This window comes from Oryctolagus cuniculus, chromosome 9 (assembly GCF_964237555.1).
Source record: "Oryctolagus cuniculus chromosome 9, mOryCun1.1, whole genome shotgun sequence".
Classification (NCBI taxonomy): domain Eukaryota; kingdom Metazoa; phylum Chordata; class Mammalia; order Lagomorpha; family Leporidae; genus Oryctolagus; species Oryctolagus cuniculus.
The window spans coordinates 85,747,538-85,764,378 of record NC_091440.1 but is presented as its reverse complement, the minus strand read 5'-3'; the positions used below and the strand labels follow the sequence as shown (position 1 = coordinate 85,764,378).

Here is a 16,841-nt window from a genome sequence, read left to right as displayed (position 1 = left end):
TTTTTCACGTAGTTTGATCTTAGAATCTGCACAATTATTTTCCAATGTATAATTTAATTTTCTGAAGAAAAAAATGCTCCTTTCCTCTTAGCACACAATTTATGACCTCCAGGATCAGGGAGAGACCAATCCTAGCCCAGACCCCTACCTCACGGCCTTTGTTGTTTCCCAGTGCCATTTTCTCTAAGAATCTATGACTACTATTGTACCAAGTAGCCCAGACTAGGAAAACAGCTTTCAGTAACAATTTTGGACTTTATGCCTAAGTCAGGTTAATCCTAAATCTTGACACTTGGAAGGAGTAGTTTTAATTTTTCTAGATGAAAAACGAGAGTCCACTCAATGCCAAATGCCAGACTCAGGCCTCAACCCAGGCAGCTACCTTCCACTAGAGGGCAGTAATCGTATCCTGATGTGCTGGTTTGATGCGCCAAAGACAGTTGTCATTAGGAACCCACACTCACCCCAGGGAACAGCCGCTGACCCCGGGAGCACAGTGTAACAGGACAGGGGAAGATGGAGGTGGTATGCGGTGGGATCTGAGGGGATGGCTCACTAACAGTCTTCTGACACTGTTGGCAGCCTGGGACCTACTCGTTGGGGAGGACCAGTGGCTTGGAGTCCCCAGCACTGTGATGTTGTAAATAATGCACCAAGTTTGTGAGGAAGCTGGGAGCACCCTGAGCAAAGGAAGGACCAGAGCTCACAGTGGGGAAAAATGAGAAGTTAGAGAGTTTCTCTCAAAGTCACCTCCCTTCTCCATGCTGGCTCCAGACTCCCAGACCTTCCTATGGGGCAATATCTTAGGTTCTCGGACAAGGAGAGCTACAACCTTGGGCACAAAGCTTCTGTCCATGGATTTGGAGGGGCTGCCTCTGTGTGTGTGTGTGTGTGTGTGTGGTGGGAGTGGAGGGTGGGATGTTGGTAGTCCCAGCACAGGTAATCCAGTTGGGGGGCCTGGTGCTGGACAGGGTAGTGTGCCCACCATGCCTGGGCTGAACAGGCATGGAAAGCAGTCCGAGAGCCCTCCCCACAAGTCCTGACAGAGTACATGGAGTCAGACGTGGCTTCAGGAAAGGGCCAGAGGCCTGGGCTGGGCTGAGACAGCAGGCAGCGTTCTACCAGAAATTATCCCAATAAGTTAAGTTTTCTAGCACTTGACTGCACCATTCCAAGTGCAAGGTACGGATCTCCTGAAGGTGCTTAAGGCGGTGTTTTTCAAAGGAGAGTCCCCTGCTGCAAGCCTCAGATGCATCTGGAAGTTCTCAATAAAGATGTAGAGGGGCTGGCGCTGTGGTGCAGTGGGTTAATGCCCTGGCCTGAAGTGCCAGCATCCCATATGGGCACCAGTTCAAAACTTGGCTGTTCCACTTCTGATACAGCTCTCTGATATGGCCTGGGAAAGCAGTAGAAGATGGCCCAGGTCCTTGGGCCCCTGCAGCCATGTGGGAGACCTGGAAGAAGCTCCTGGCTCCTGGCTTCAGATTGGCACAGCTCCAGCTGTTGCAGCCAATTGGGGAGTGAACCATTGGATTGAAGACCTCTTTCTCTCTCTCTCTCTCTCTCTCTCTCTCTGCCTCTCCTCTCTCTGTGTAACTCTAACTTTCAAATAAATAAATACATCTTTAAAAAAATAAAGATGTAGACTTTGGGGCAGTGGTTAATACACTGGTTAGGATGCCCATGTGCCATATTGGTGTGGCTGGGTCCAAGTCCTGCCTCCACTTTCAATTCCAGCTTCTTTCTAATGCAGTGGCTGCAGGTGATGGCTGCAGGTCAGGTCCCCGCTACCTATGTAGAGGACTAGTATTGAGTTCCTGTCTGCTGGCTTTGCTGCAAGCCCTGCAACATCTATCTTCACATAAATAAAGAAATAAATAAAAATTTAAAAAATAAAAATTTAAAATATATAGCTATTATCAAAGAAGACCAAAATAACAAATGCTGGTGCAGAGGTGGACAAAAGAAGATTCCCATTCACTGCTGATAGGAATGTAAATTAGTACAGCTGCTCTGGAGAACAGTATGGAGGTTCCTTTAAAAACTAAAAATAGCTCTATCTCATGACCCTGATACCCCACTGTTTTCCAAATACCCAAAGGAAATGAAATCAGGCGACCCAAGAAATGCCTGCTTGCCTATGCTTATTGCAACAGTATTCACAGTAGCCAAGATGTGGACTGAACCTAGGTATCCAATGTCAGATGCACAGAGAAAGAAAATGCGGTGTAAGTACACAATACAGTGTTACGCAGGTATAAACAAGGAATGATATCCTGCCATTTGTGGCAACATGGATGGAACTGGAGCACATTATATTAAATGAAATGAGCCAGGCCTGGAAAGACAAAGACACAGATTCTTACTTAGACATGCAGTCTAAAAACTTTGCTCTCAATTCAAAGTGGAGCAGTGGTCACTAGCAGGGAGGATGGGCAGGAGGAGGGAGGCTGGAGGGAGATGAATAACTGGTCCCAAAATACAGCTGGATGGGAGGAATGAGTCTTTGTAGAATGCAAGGTAGGGTGGTTATTGTTTGCACCAATTTATTATGTGTTTTATGAAGAACCAGAAGAGAGAAGTTCAAAGGTTCCCAATAAAATGAAGTGGGACCACTTGTTGGGATATAGCAGGTAAAGCCGCCACCTGCAGCACCAGCATTCCATATGGGCACCAGTTCGAGTCCTGGCTGCTCCACTTCTGATCCAGCTCTCTGCTATGGCCTGGGAAAGCAGTAGAAGATGGCCCAAATCCTGGGTCCCTGTACCCACATGGGAGACCCGGAAGAAGCTCCTGGCTCCTGGCACCTGGCTTCAAATCAGCCCAGCTCCAGTTGTTGTGGCCATTTGGGGAGTGAATCAGCAAATGGAAGACCTCTCTCTTTCTCTCTCTCTCTCTCTCTGCTTCTCTTTCTCTCTCTGTGTAACTCTGACTTTCAAATGAATAAATGAATTTTTAGAAAAAAAGAAAGTGTCAGCAGGCTGTGCTCTCTTCTGCATCTGGGAGGTCTCTCCCAAGCTCTCCTGGCTGTTGCCAAAGGTCACTTTTTGTGGTTGTGGCACTGAAAGTCTTAGCGCCCACCAGCTTTTGGCTGAAGGTCACTCTAGGGCCCTGCAAGAGCCTGTGCCCTCCCCCTCCACGTGGTCCTGTCCTGACCTACTTTCTGCAGCAGCTAAGGCAGGTCATATATCACTAAGTCTAATCAAGGGCCTGCTGCCCTGTCCCCTGGCCCTATTTGTTGTTGCTATGGTTTATCCTCACCCAAACTCATACTGAAGCTTGGGCCCCATGGTCACAGTGCTGAGAGCTGGTGGGGCCTATAAGAGGAGATTAACTCTTCTCCTGCAGAGCTGCGTTCTCCCTCTCACAGGACCGGATGGAACACTCAGCGTGGGTTTCTACAAGGCGAGCTGGGCATCTTTGCTCACTCTCACACAGGCGCCTTCTGCTACACTTGCCCTTTTGCAGGAGGCCCTTGTGCTAAGTCAAGCAATAGGTGAGTCAAACACCTTTTATTATTTCCAAATTTCCCCAGCTCAGTATTCTGTTACCACAACAGCCAATGAACTAATACAGCTGTGGATTAGTCAGTTTGGGCTGCCACAGAAAACCACCAGAGACTAGGCAGCTCAGACAACCGAGAAGTTTTTTTTTTTTTTTGAGATGTATTTATTTATTTGAAAGTCAGAGTTATAGAGAGGCAGAGGCAGAGACAGAGTGAGAAGTCTCCCATTCATTGCTTCACTCCCCAGATGACCGCAACAGCTGGAGCTGCGCTGATCCGAAGTCAGGATCCAGGAGCTTCTTCAGGTCTCCCACACGGGTGCAGGGGCCCAAGGACTTGGGCCATCTTCTACTGCTTTCCCAGGCCATATCAGAGAGCTGGATCAGAAGTGGAGCATCTGGGACTCTAACTGGTGCCCATACGGGATGCTGACAATGCAGGTGGCAGCTTTACCCGCTATGCCACAGCACCAGCCCCTAATATCTATGCTTTTAATTAGGAAAGTAAAAATATTCCTGAGGCTCTCTGAAGACCATGGCTTAAGATCCTATGGGGCAAGCAGTGTCACACATGGCTTCCTAACCAAAAGGAAGGCTGGGAGTTGGAATGGAAATGGAAGGGAGATCAAGGTTGGAGAGTGGACCATAAGTGTACAGAGGAGGCACACAGCTTGTTCAGAGAACCAACGGTGATCAGCACAGCTGGAGGATTGACTTGAACCAGGAAGTAGCAAGAGGTGATGTTGGAGTAGCAATGGGGCCAGGCTTAGTGAGTTTGGATTTTACCCTTGCAAAAGTTGTCAAGAGCAAGAACTCACTTGTGTCAAACTCAAACAAAATGGAATCAGGAGGCTCAGAGGTGAGTTCTCAAGGCATGTCCTCATGCCTGTAAAAACTGTCACACAGACTCTCTGAAGGGCTCCTGGGCACACACATGGGGTCTTCAAAATGTTCATGGAAAACACACATTATGAAACAACTACGTGTGGATTTCAAAATCTTTTGCACCAAAATGAACTTACCTTTGAACTCCATTTCTCATGAACCTTTTGAAGTTCCCTCATATGCCCATGACAAGAGCTTTTGCCAAGGACTTTCCAAACCGCAGCTTGCTACGTGAGTTACAAGGACATCGGCCACAGTCTCCACGAACGAACTGAGGTCAACTCCTGTGATGAGCCCTAGGCCCCATGTTCTCTTTGTCTCAGAACAACTTCTGTGTACTCTGCATTTGACCTTGAAAGAGATCTTGTCTCCTCTTGCCTCCAGGCACATGTGGTTGCCACAGCACACATCACATACTCCTCACTGCGACGCGCTGCTCTTCCCAACTGAGCTCCATCATTTGGAAAGCCGCTCTTTCTGTTAATGATTTAAGTGGACTCCTTGAAGACATTGGAAGATGTTCCAGTTATCTATCCCTGTATAAAAAACCACACTGTACCCAGGCTGGGATGCTGTGAAGGTTAGGCTCAGCCACCAGTGTACTCCTAGTCACTGCTGTTTGGAGAGTGTCTGGGGAGTGAGCACATCACGAGACCCAGGTTGAAGCTGCAAGGCTCCTTCCAGCCTAGCCTCAGCAGTCTCACAGCATGACTTGTGTTGTAAACTCTTAGCTACATGCAAGTCACTCAGACCAGCCCCAACCCAAGGGAAGGGAAGTTATCCTGCACTTCTCAATGGACAAGCATTGTAGAGGAGCATATGGGATAGGAGATGTTGTTGCAGTCCTTTTTGGAAAATCCTACATATTAGTCAGCTTTTTAGGATGATAATGAGCTCCTCCCACCACAGGCAACTACTTTTATAAAGTATTTTATTTAGCTTGCAGTTTTGGAGGTTCAAGTCCAAGACTGGGCTGCCCCATTGGTTTGGCCTCTCATGAGGGCAGCAGATGTCAATAGCAGAGAGTGGGCAGAGGAAGGATTACAGGCAATCCAGGAGGCAGTGAGAGAGTGCATGGGCCTAAACTGAGGCTTTTACATCTACCATTGCATGAGAATTCAAAAGGCCAAATGAGAGTTGTGTTCTGAGAGCATGCACCCAATAACCTGAGGACCTTCTGCTAGGTCTCAACTCCCAGTAGCACCAGCCTGGGGATAAAACCTTCACACACAGACATTTGGGGTACACCTAAGCCAATATTAATATCCAAACCATAGCATCCCCATCTCCCCTAAGGGATGATTGAAAGGTTTTAAGCAATAGTAGTAAGTTAGACCGTAATTTCAGAAATATCATTCTGTCAGAAGCTTGAGAGTTAGTTGGAATAGGCCAAGAGAGGAAGTGGAAGATGTGGTAGGAGTTTGGCCTAAGTAAAAATGGTAGGTGTGGGACTTGGGCAGACTGGAGATAGCTTTTGCAGGCAGAATCCTGCCTGCAAAATCCTGAAGACTGACTAAAGAAGAGAGTTTAAGGAGAGGGAGAAGCCAAGATTCAGGGCTCAGCAGCTGGCAGCTGGTGTGAGTGACACAGGCACAACAGTAGGGCACATGTGATAGAAAACAATAGAACTGATTTTGAACAGGGTTTCGATGAGATATACAAGAGGAATTTTCTAATAGTTGGTTCTATGAGTTTAGTGTACAGAAAAATTTCTTATCTTGAGATGTTGACTTGAAAATCATGAATATGTAGTTGGTAACTGAGATGTTTAGAGAAAATGAGATTTACCACAGTGAACAGTGTGACACGAGAAAAGCAATGAGACTCAACAGAATTCTGGGGAGTCCCAACTTTTTTTAAAAAAATATTTATTTGTTTGAGAGGTAAAGTTACAGACAGTGAGAGGGAGATACAGAGATAAAGGTCTTCCATCTGTTTGTTCACTCTCTAAATGGCCACAATGTCCGGAGCTGTGCCAATCCAAAGCCAGGAGCCAGGTGCTTCTTCTCGGTCTCCCACGAGGGTGCAGGGGCCCAAGGATTTGGGCCATCTTCCACTACTTTCCCAGGCCACAACAGAGAGCTGGATTGGAAGAGGAGCAGCCGGGACCAGAACTGGCAACCATATGGGATGCTGGCACTGCAGGTGGAGGATTAACCTATTGTGCTATGGCATTGGCCCCTTAAGATTTATTTATTGAAAGAGAGGGAGAGAGAGAAAGAGAGAAAGAGAGAAAGAGAGAGAGAGAATCTTCTATCCACTGATTCTTTCTCCAGCCCCTCCAATGGCCAGGGCTGGACCAGGCTGAAGCCAGCAGCATCCAGGTCTCCTATGTGGGTAGCAGGGGCCAAAACACTTGAGCCATTTTCTGCTGCTTTTCCCAGGCCACTAGCCAGGGGCTGGGTCAGAAGCAGAGCAGCCAGGACACATACCAATGCTTATATGGGATGCCAGTGTTGCAGGCCACAGCTTTACCCACTACACCACAAGGCTGGCCCTGAGTCCAAACATTTTAAGTCCAGGCAAAGGAGCCTGAAGAGAATTCAATGATGTGGGAGGGCATGGTAAATTGACAATGGCTCCCAAAGATAGATTCACATTCTAAATTCCAGAACATGGAAATGCTGGCTTACTTAAGAAGGGCTGACATTGTGGCATAGAAGGTTAAGCCACTGGCTGCAATGTTGGCATCCCATATCAGCGCTGGTTTGAGAGCCGGCTGCTCTACTTCCAATCAAGCTCTCTACTAATGCACCTGGGAAAGCAGCAGAAGATGGCTCAAAAGCTTGGGTCCCTCTACTTAAGTGGGAGATATGGAAGAAACTTCTGACTCCTGGCTTTGGGCTGGCCCAGCCCTGGCCATTGCAGCCATTTGGGGAGTGAACCCGCGGATGGAAGACCCCCCCCCCCCCGTGTCTTTCTCTCTCTGTGTAACTCACACTTTCAAATAAATAAATAAAACTTTTTAAAAGAAAAAAAAGTATCTTTGAGGATGTGAGGGAATTATCCTGGATTATCACCATGAGTTCTAAGTGCCATTACAAGTGTCGTCATAAAAGAGGCAGCGAGAGATTAGAAACATGCAGAAGAGAAGGTGACGTGAACATGAGGGAGAGGATTAGAGAGATGTGGCTGCAAGTCAAAGCATGCCTGGATCTACCAGAAGATGGAATAAGCAAGGTGTAGCTACCCCCTTGGCACCTTCAGAGGGAGCATGGTCCTGCTGCCACCTTGATTTTAATCTTTTGGCTTCCAGAATTATGAAAGTTTCTGTTGTTTTAGGCCACTTTGCTTGTGGCCATTTGTTACATTGGCTCTAGGAAGCTAATAGAGAAGGAAAGCAGGGGAGTGTGATATCATGGAAACCAAGGAAAAGGGTATTTCAAAAGGATGCAATTCATTCTGCTAATAGTTATTGAGGACATTTGCTGTAGCAAGCCCTGTCCAAGGTGCTGGAGATGCTGTCCTTGCAGAGACTACATTCTAGAGAAAAGAAGACAGGTGAATAAGCAGTGTCCAGCGCACGTAGAGGTCAGTTAAAACAAGGATGAAGGGAGTGGTGTTATGGCATAGTGGGTTAAGATGCAGCCTGCATTGCTGGCATCCATCCCATATGAGCATTGGTTCAAGTCTCAGCTGCTCCACTGCCCATCCAGCTCCCTCCTTATGTACTTGGGAAAGTAGAGAAAGATGGCCCAAGTACTTGGGTCCCTGCCACCCATGTGGGAGACCTGGATGGAATTCCAGGCTCCTAGCTTTAGCCTGGCCCAGCCCCGAACATTGTGAGCATTTGGGGAGTGAACCAGCAGATGGAAGATTCTCTCTCTCTCTCTCTCTCTCTCTCTCTCCTTTGTAGCTCTGCCTTTAAAATAAATAAATCTTTAAAAAAGCCAAGGATGAAAAGAATAGTATTAGACATTTGATTTTTATTCTACCACCTGGTATCCTTTCATTTTTACTTTTATTACACACTCTCATTTCCTTTTAGACAATTTCCTTCCCCATTGTAAGCTGTCTCGGTACCCTACTGGAGTTTGGATTTTAAGAGAAATACAGATGATGCTCATTCATTCCATAAACGAGGCCCTGATAATGATTTTCAGTAGTGGTCATGACCTAGACTCCTACAGCTGTCATGGTTTCTGCCTTTCTTCTGATAGTGGTTCTCCAGATTTCCAGGTTTCCTGCTCTATTGATTTCCTTTTGGTTCCACTCTCTGTTTAAGGCAGTCAGAGTAGGTTTCCTTAATTGCAAACAAAGGCTTCTAACTGACACAGGATCTGTCATCTTTTAGCCAGATTATGAGTTCCTGATGGGTGTACAGAGAAGTAGAGACATGTGGCAAAGAGAAAGTTGTTATAATGGCTGCAAGAAGATGCAACTTAAGAGAGATTTCCTGGCTATTTCTTTCCCTCTCTCTTCTTCAAATATTGAGGAGACAGACATTGATGGATGGGAGTCAATAGGTGGGCAAAGGCTGAAGACACAGGAGAGAAAGGGGGTAGATGATGGGCATATGTCTGTGAGTGTAGAAGAGATGGGATCTGCTCTGGCTTGAATGTTTGTGCTCATTCTCCCAAACTCTGCTGTTAAAAACTGAACCCACAAGTTGATAGTATCAGGACACAAGGCTTTGGGGAGTGATTAGGTCACCAAGGAACAAGATCAATGCTCTTATAAAAGAGGCTTGAGGAGATCCTTCACCCATTCCACAGAGAAAGTAGGCACCATGTGTAACCCAGGAAATGATCTCTCACCAGACACCAAATATACCAGTGCCTTGATCCAGGGCTTCTCAGCACCTAGAACTGTGAGAGATACATTTGTGCTATTTTATAAATAGCCACCTAGTTTATGATATGTTTTTACAGAAGCCCAAATGAAATAACAATCTCAAACACAGATCCCAAAGATCTCTTCTACTGGTAGAAGATAAGGAGATGCCTATGAATGGGACTGACCTTGTAGGAAAGGTAGTAAAAAATTGTGAAGCTCCTTCATAATGTGTCTTATTTTCTCTGAAAAGTTGAAGGTCAGATAATCAGCTATGAGTAAGGAGCAGAGTGGTAGGATTACTGGTTTAGCGAGGGCCATGGTTTGAAGTCATCCTAGTAGAGTGCTTATTATAAAGCAAGTCAGAAGAATTGGCTGCCAAGGTTGTAGGCCCATTTTGGGTTAGGCACCATGAATTTATAGTGACATAATTTGGGAGATAGTATGGTTGCTTAGCAACATTGAAAATTAAGATTTTGTCAGGTGGGTGTGAGAGAAGACAACAGGTGACTTTACTGAAAATAATGCCAAGAGACTTTTGCCATGATGAAACACTGGGACAAAGAAAAAGAAGGAGTATGGAGGAAGAGCACCTGGGTGCCCCAGCTAGGAGGATAGGGTTGTGGTCACAGCCAGGATGCTGGAGCTCGAATCCAGAGGAGTGTCAGGTCCAGGTGATGAGATGTTTCAGGTCGCGGCCACAGAAGGGAATGGAAGCACAAGAAGAGGTGTGGAGGAGAAGGTTGCTACTGATGGGCTGGCCAAGGAAACAGAAGCCTAGCTACATGAGGTCCCTTTCAAAGATGTTTAATTTCCTCACACTTGACTTAGAAAGGAATACTGAGCCAGAGAGTACTGTACTATGACAATACTTTTGGCTTCTGTATCCACCAAAATGTTTTTTGGGAGGCCAGCGTTGTGGCTTTGTGGGTAAAGTTTCCATCTGCAACACCAGCAACCCATATGGGCACCAGCTCGTGTCCCTGCTCCTTCACTTCCAACACAGCTCAAGGCTGGGAAAGCAGCAGAGCATGGCCCAAGTGCTTGAGCCCCTGCACCCACAGGGGAGACCTGGAAGAAGCTCCTGGCTTCTGGTTTTAGTCTGACCCAACCCTGGTCCTTGAGGCCATTTGGGGAGTGAACCAATGGATGGAAGACCTCCCTCTCTTTCTCTCCTCTCTCTTTCTCCCTCCCCCCCCCCCTTTCTGTAACTCTGTCTTTCAAGTAAATAAACACATCTTTCAAAGAAATGTTATTGGAAACTCCCAAGGGTCCCAGCATAGCATTCTCAGAACTTCTCTAGAACACCCCATTCTTCTCTACTTCAAAGTTAGAGCATCTCCAAAGACTTGCCATTTCTTCTCTGGGTCAAGAGCAAAGCCAAGTTTCCATGATCCAAACACAGGATTGCTTCACTATTATTTTATTATAGTAACAAATCTAACTTTATCTGATTTTTTTTCAGTGAGACATCTGCCAAAATCACATCAGCAGATTCTTCAGTTTGATTCATCTGCTCCAAGGGGATGGTAGGTGTTGCCAGGTGGACAGGAAATGGTTTGAAAAAGACAGAGAGAGAGAGAGTAGGGGAGGGAAATGAGTACCAGCCCCTTGGGAAGACTCAGGACACATCCAGGTTCCCACATTTCGATTCCACTCTGGTATCCTCTTTGCTGGGTCAGCTTCTCTTGCTACCCAGCTGGAATGCTGCTAGCTGTGTGGCCTCCAGAAGATTGCGAGGCTTCTCTAAGCCTTACTTTCCTCATCTGCAGAATGGGAGCTAGTGATAGTAACCAGCCCAGAAGATGGCGTGCAAGGTGAGAAAATGCATGCAAATCACTTAGCACAGTTGGCCACAGATGTTCACTTCATGCCAGCTATTTTGTGTGCATGTGTGTTATACGCCGAATTATTTATTTGTTAAGTGAATTTATATGTGAAAGCACACCTCATTTACATTATAAGGGAAAGCAATAAGGGTAAGCAAAAAATTGTAGCTTCTATGTCAAATCAAAAAAGTACATTTTGAAGAACATATAGCCAGTCTGTCATACAGGATTATTCTGTATCATGTGAATCCCCTACCACCTGCTGAGGGTGACTCAGGCAGAGGGTTTTTCCACACACCTTACACTTTTACAATGTTTTCTCTCTGTAATTTTGCTGGTTTTTCTACCTCCGTTGCATTCATAGGGAATTTTGTCTGGATGAGTTTTCTGAGAGAGTGAGGGCTGACTTACGGCACAAAGTCTTCCTAGGCACACACACTTTCCCATCTCTGAATCCCCTGTGTCACATCAGCTATTATTAATGAGCATTTCTGTCAAGGTTTCTGCCACCTGACTGCCAAATGGCACTTCTTCTGGAACACAGGACGTTTACTCAATAGCCTTGCTGCAATCTTTTGAGGTTTCCATAGCACCAATTACTGAACTTTTTTTCCCTGTAGTGGTAAGATGTGGATTGCAGATTTAAGTTCAGACATTTTGAGATGAGGTCGATCAATTAAAATTCAAAAACCATAAAAGTAAAAGGAATATTGTTTGGGGTCTTTGGAATTGCTATATGGGAGACACAAATTCAGATAGCTCTGAATCCGTGTTCGGAGGAGGGCAGGCATAGTGGGAGCTTATCTGTGAAGAACAAGCAGGGGCTGCACGAATGAGAGACCAATAATGAGAAGAATGTACAAACAGAATGGAAATGTGGAGAAGGCAAGGATCCGATAGCCTCACACTATGGGTCTCGAGCCTCCGAATACAACGTGATTGCTTATTTAGGTCATTCCAGATGCCTGTGAGATCCCAGAGTCCAGGTGACCAAAGATCACCTTGTAAGCAGTATTAGAGATGTGTTTAAGGCCTGCTTCCTACTCATCTCTTCACTCCATTTTGAGAAGCTCTTTCTTTATGTTACTTTTCTGTTTTACAATTTATTTTATTTATTTGAAAGGCAGAGTGGCAGAGAGATAGGTAGAGACACAGAGAGAGCTTCCATCAGCTGGTTCACTCTCCAAGTGGCCACAACAGCCAGAGCTAGGCCAGGCCAAAGTCAGGAGCCTGGAATTCCATACAGGTCTTCCTATATGGATAGCAGATCCCAAGTACTTGGGTCATTTTCCACTGCCTTCCCAGGAGCACTAGCAGGGAGCTACACTGGAAACAGGCAGCCGGGACTTGAAATGGCATTCAGATATGGGATGCTGGTGTTGCAAGTGGCAGCTTAACCCACTGCACCACAACCCAGGCCCCAAGATGCTCCTTCAATCTTGTTTTCAGTGCAATGTTCCTTTCATTTTCACAAAGACACTGATATTTAAAGTATACTGAAGGCAGTCAGCATGGCAAAAGATCAGGACAGCTTGGTCTCTGAAGAGTAGAGTAATTAAAGAAACTTTTTCAAATAAGCTGGAGCCCCTGAAAGAGATGTTTGCTGTTTCTGTGCTGGAAAAGAGATCTTGAGAGAGCTCATGGGAAATGTGCATTATGATAGCTTTGCACGGATTTCAAAACTTCTTTGCTTCAAAATAAGCTATCTTTCAATTCAATTTTCCATGAATTTTTGAAGTCCCTTCACGTTCCAAATGAGTTAAATGGAAGAACTGAAATGAGTTTCAATTCTTCTTTAAATATAATTTATTACAGAACCTTAATCAATCAAAGACTTCATTATAGAAAAACAGTTTAAAATTGTTGTATGATAACTTGCTATTTCTGTATTTTTTTTAAGATTTAGTTTATTTATTTGAAAGACAGTTACAGAGAGAAAGAGGGAGAGACAAAGTGAGAGATTTTCCACCTACTGGTTCACTCCCTAGATAGCCACAATGGCTAGGGCTGGGCCTGCTGAAGCCAGAAGCCAGAATTGGGCCATTTTCCAATGCTTTCCCAGGTACATTAGCATGAGCAGGGTTGGAAATGCAGTAGCCGGGACACAAACTGGCACCCGTATGGGATTTTCTTGCCCACACAGAGCTAAAAGCTCAAGGCAGAGGCATAAATACCGTGCACAAGTGAGAGCAAGATTTATTTAAAAGAGAGAGAGTTAACATACATTCACACGTTAGTATGGGCCACCCACACAGAGAGATACCTGTCACATGTGAAGCAAAGTGTTGCCTAGGAGGAGAGAGAGGGGAAGCAGGAGGCCTGAGAAAGATCCCCAAGCGTGCTCAAGAGCAAAAAAGGGCCCCTCCCATATTACCACCCTCTTTTATGAGGTAGCAGGTGGAGCCTGGTGGAGTTCAGTGTGCAAGAAGCTTTCTGGAATGTTCACTGTGTCTCCACATGGAGTTTAATTCCCACGTGGCTATCATGGTGTCTCCCCCTTCCTGCTCCTGGAAGAGACACAGGTGCATCCTGGGAAAGTAGGTGTATCAAACTGACAGGTGAGGGTACACAGTGACAATGTGGGGCTGGCAGCAATTTCAGCTCATCTCCTATCTAATCTTCCTGCATACTCTCTCCATGTCATACTCACAGTAGAGTGCGTTATCCTCATCCCTTTAGCAATAATTATAACCAGGCATAGCTAGATAACCATATTGTGGTGGCTATTGTCAAATAGGAAACTGCTACTTCTCCAAACACTACCTATGCTATAAAGACTGCTTGGTTTTTGAGTATATGTGCTGCCAAAGCAAGCACCACTTGGTTTTTTAAAAATAGTTCAGATAACTTGTGGACGTTGGAACTCGGTGATGAAATCTAAGATCTTCGTTTCAAGAGGAAGAAGCAATTACCATTTGTAATTTAATTAGAAAAACTCAATCAAAGGACTGCCGGATCTGTTCTCCTGATGAATATGAAAGTTCACCAGGGAGGAAACCCTTATGTGAAATGTAGTTGGGGCTAATTAGCCACAGCACATGGGCTGGAACGGGCGCCTTGCTCAGGGCTCCCCAGAGCTCCCCAGGGCCAGGAGTCAATGGTCGTTTAGCAAGTAATCACTTAGAATCACGTTAGAATATGCCTGTCTATTGTTATGTTTCACAGTACACAGTGTTCCCACCTATATTTTCTCTTCACATTCAATACTCAGTTGCTCAGAAACATCCCCTGTGTAGGCTTATTAGTATTTGCTGATATGGTGACCCTGAACTGAAACCAAGCAAGGCTGACTGATCTCTACAAACAAGCCCAGTGGATTCCAGGGAGGCTGGGCCACTTGGTGGAGCTGCTGGTGCCGGGGGTCTCGGCAAGTGTCCCCAGATCCTTGAATAAACCTAAAAGCTCAAGTTGCAGATCACGTGTGTGGAACAGCAGGATCTCTGAAAAGGGCACCAGGAGTCTGGTGCTCTGTCTTCTAGATTTTGTTCTGTGTGGATTTGAGATTATTTCCCTGGGCCGTAGTTATTCCGTCCATGAGAGGTGGCAAAGGTGTTGGGAATATATCACAGAGTAGGAGATGGGAAAATATAAAGATATCATTTGCTATGGATTTTTGTTTTACTTATTTATTTACTGGGAAGGCAGAGAGAGAGAGAGAGAGTGAGTTTCCCATTCACTGATTCACACCCTAAGTGCTCGCCATGGCCAGGACTAGGCTAGGGCTGAAGCTGGGAGCCAGGAATGCAATCCAGGGCTCCCATGAGAATGGCAGAAGCTGCCAGGGTCTGCGTTAGTAGGAAGCTGGGGTCATGAGCCCGGAGTGGAACCCAGGCACTGATACTGAACCCGAAAGCCAACGCCTCTCCATGACTCAGCAGGATTTGAATGTGAACCCCAAAATCCGTGTGCTGGGACCTTTATGCCCAACGCAACACTGCTGAAACGGGACCTCGGAGAGGAGATTGTGTCCCGAGGGCGCTGCCTTTATGAACGGAACAGTGAGGCGACCTGACCGACTAAGGACGAGTCCGGCCCCATTCTCTCTGCCCCGTTCCTGCTGTCTTGCCCTTCCGCCTTCCACCGCGGGGTGGCAGCATCGGCGCCCTCCCCCGGACGCCACGCCCTGGACCCGGAACCTCCCCGCCTCCAGAACCCTGGGCGGTGAGCCTGTCACCCTTCTAAAGGGCACCCGGCATTCGCTCCCCGCCGCACACGGCCGACCATTTGTGAAGCTGGCATTCTGCACAGCGAATCTGCGCCCCAGCGCGGGGGCTCGTCCACATCCGGCCTCGCGTCTGGCAGGGGGCTGAGGCTGCCCGGCCACTCTCATCTCCTCATCTGAGAGTCCGCCCAGGCTGGGGAAGGCTGTGAAGACCCCCGACACACACACACACACACACACACACAGGCGCCTTTCAGTCAGCGGGCACCTGGCAAAAGCTAACCCGGCAGCGGGCTGAGGTAAAAACACACCTGCGGAGCGACTCCCTGCCTGGAGGGGGCGCTGTGGCGTCGGTGACGTCGGCGCGGAGATCTGAAAGCGGACAGGAACCGGGCAGGAGAGGGGCTGCGGTCATCCTCCGGCCATTCAGAATACTTCTTATGGTTGTATGGGGGGGGGGGGGGTGTCTGTAAGTGAATTCCCAGGGGACAACAGCGACTGCGCAGGGAGGTGGGCGCCTGGGCGCCCTCGCTGTCCGGCCGCCCTCTGCAGCCCGGAGGACGTGGGCCGGCCGCTGCTGCCCCGCGGGGTCCCACCAGGCGCGGCCCTCTGCGTGCTCAGGCACAAGGCCGGGCCCTGCGCCCCAGCTGTCCGCACCCAGCCCGCGAGCATCCCGAGGACAGTGGTCGGCACGAGAGAGACACCGCCGGGCAAGGGAAGCCCCTGCCCAGGTCCTCATGCCGTTGTTACAAAGGGCCTGCAGCGCGGACCCCTCGGGGCTCCAGACCACCGCTCGGACCCTGCGGTGGAGCCCTATCTGCGTAAACAGGGCTTCCCCGTGGGGCCTGATGCCCTCTGCTGGGCAGACTGGGCGTTGCTCCTGCAAGGCTGGCAAGCCCCAATGGGAGACCGCGATTTAACCCTCTGGGCTTTTGAAGTCAGTTGTGTGTTTGGCCAGTTCCAAAGCGAACTGCTTGCTTCAAAGGAAAACTGTACCATCTAGATCTAAGATATAAAGTCCAGCAGAAACGACCCTGCGAACAGTTGGTGCTTAAAAAAAAAAACTGGTCCTACTGGGCCATTTGCAATCTTGCTTGTGGTGTGTGAAATAGTCTTTATAATCTTTAAAACTTTTCTTGTTGATTTGCATTTTATTTGAAAGGCAGAGAGAGAGATACAGAGCAAGATCTCCCATCTGCTGGTTCACTTCCCAGATGTCAGCAACAGCTGGGGCTGTGCCAGGCTGAAACCAAGAGCTGGAAGCCCTGTCCAGGTTTCCCACGTGGGCAGCAGGAATCCAACCATTTGAGCCCTCACCTGCTGCCTCCCAGGGTGCTCATTCACAGGAAGCTGGAACTCATGATCAGAGCCGGGTCTCGAACCCAGGCACTTCGATTTGTAATGTGGGGATGTGGGGGCTTCTGAAGCCTTGTTTTTGTTTTTCTAAGGTTTATTATTTGAAAGACAGAGTTAGAGAGAGAGAGAGAGAGAGAGAACGAGAGAGAGAGAGAGAGAGGTCTTCCATCCGATGGTTCACTCCCTAATTGGCCACTATGGCCCAGGGCCATACCAGGCCAAAGTCAGAAGCCTGGGGCTCCATGTACGTCTCCCACAAGAGAGCTGGGGCACAAGCACTTGAACTGTCATCCACTGCTTTCCCAGGTGCATTAGCAGGGAGCCGCATCAGA

At 47.4% G+C, this 16,841-nt stretch overlaps 1 long non-coding RNA gene across 1 annotated transcript in view; it reads right to left on the bottom strand.

Annotated features, from left to right (window-relative positions):
* The window catches only part of LOC108178979 (uncharacterized), a 30,516-nt gene extending 14,516 nt beyond the window's left edge, over nt 1-16,000 (bottom strand). Inside the window, exon 1 of the long non-coding RNA XR_001795787.3 lies at nt 15,465-16,000. This is a non-coding gene — a long non-coding RNA (uncharacterized lncRNA). The remainder of the gene's footprint in view (nt 1-15,464) is intronic.
* Between the last annotated feature and the right edge of the window lie 841 nt (nt 16,001-16,841).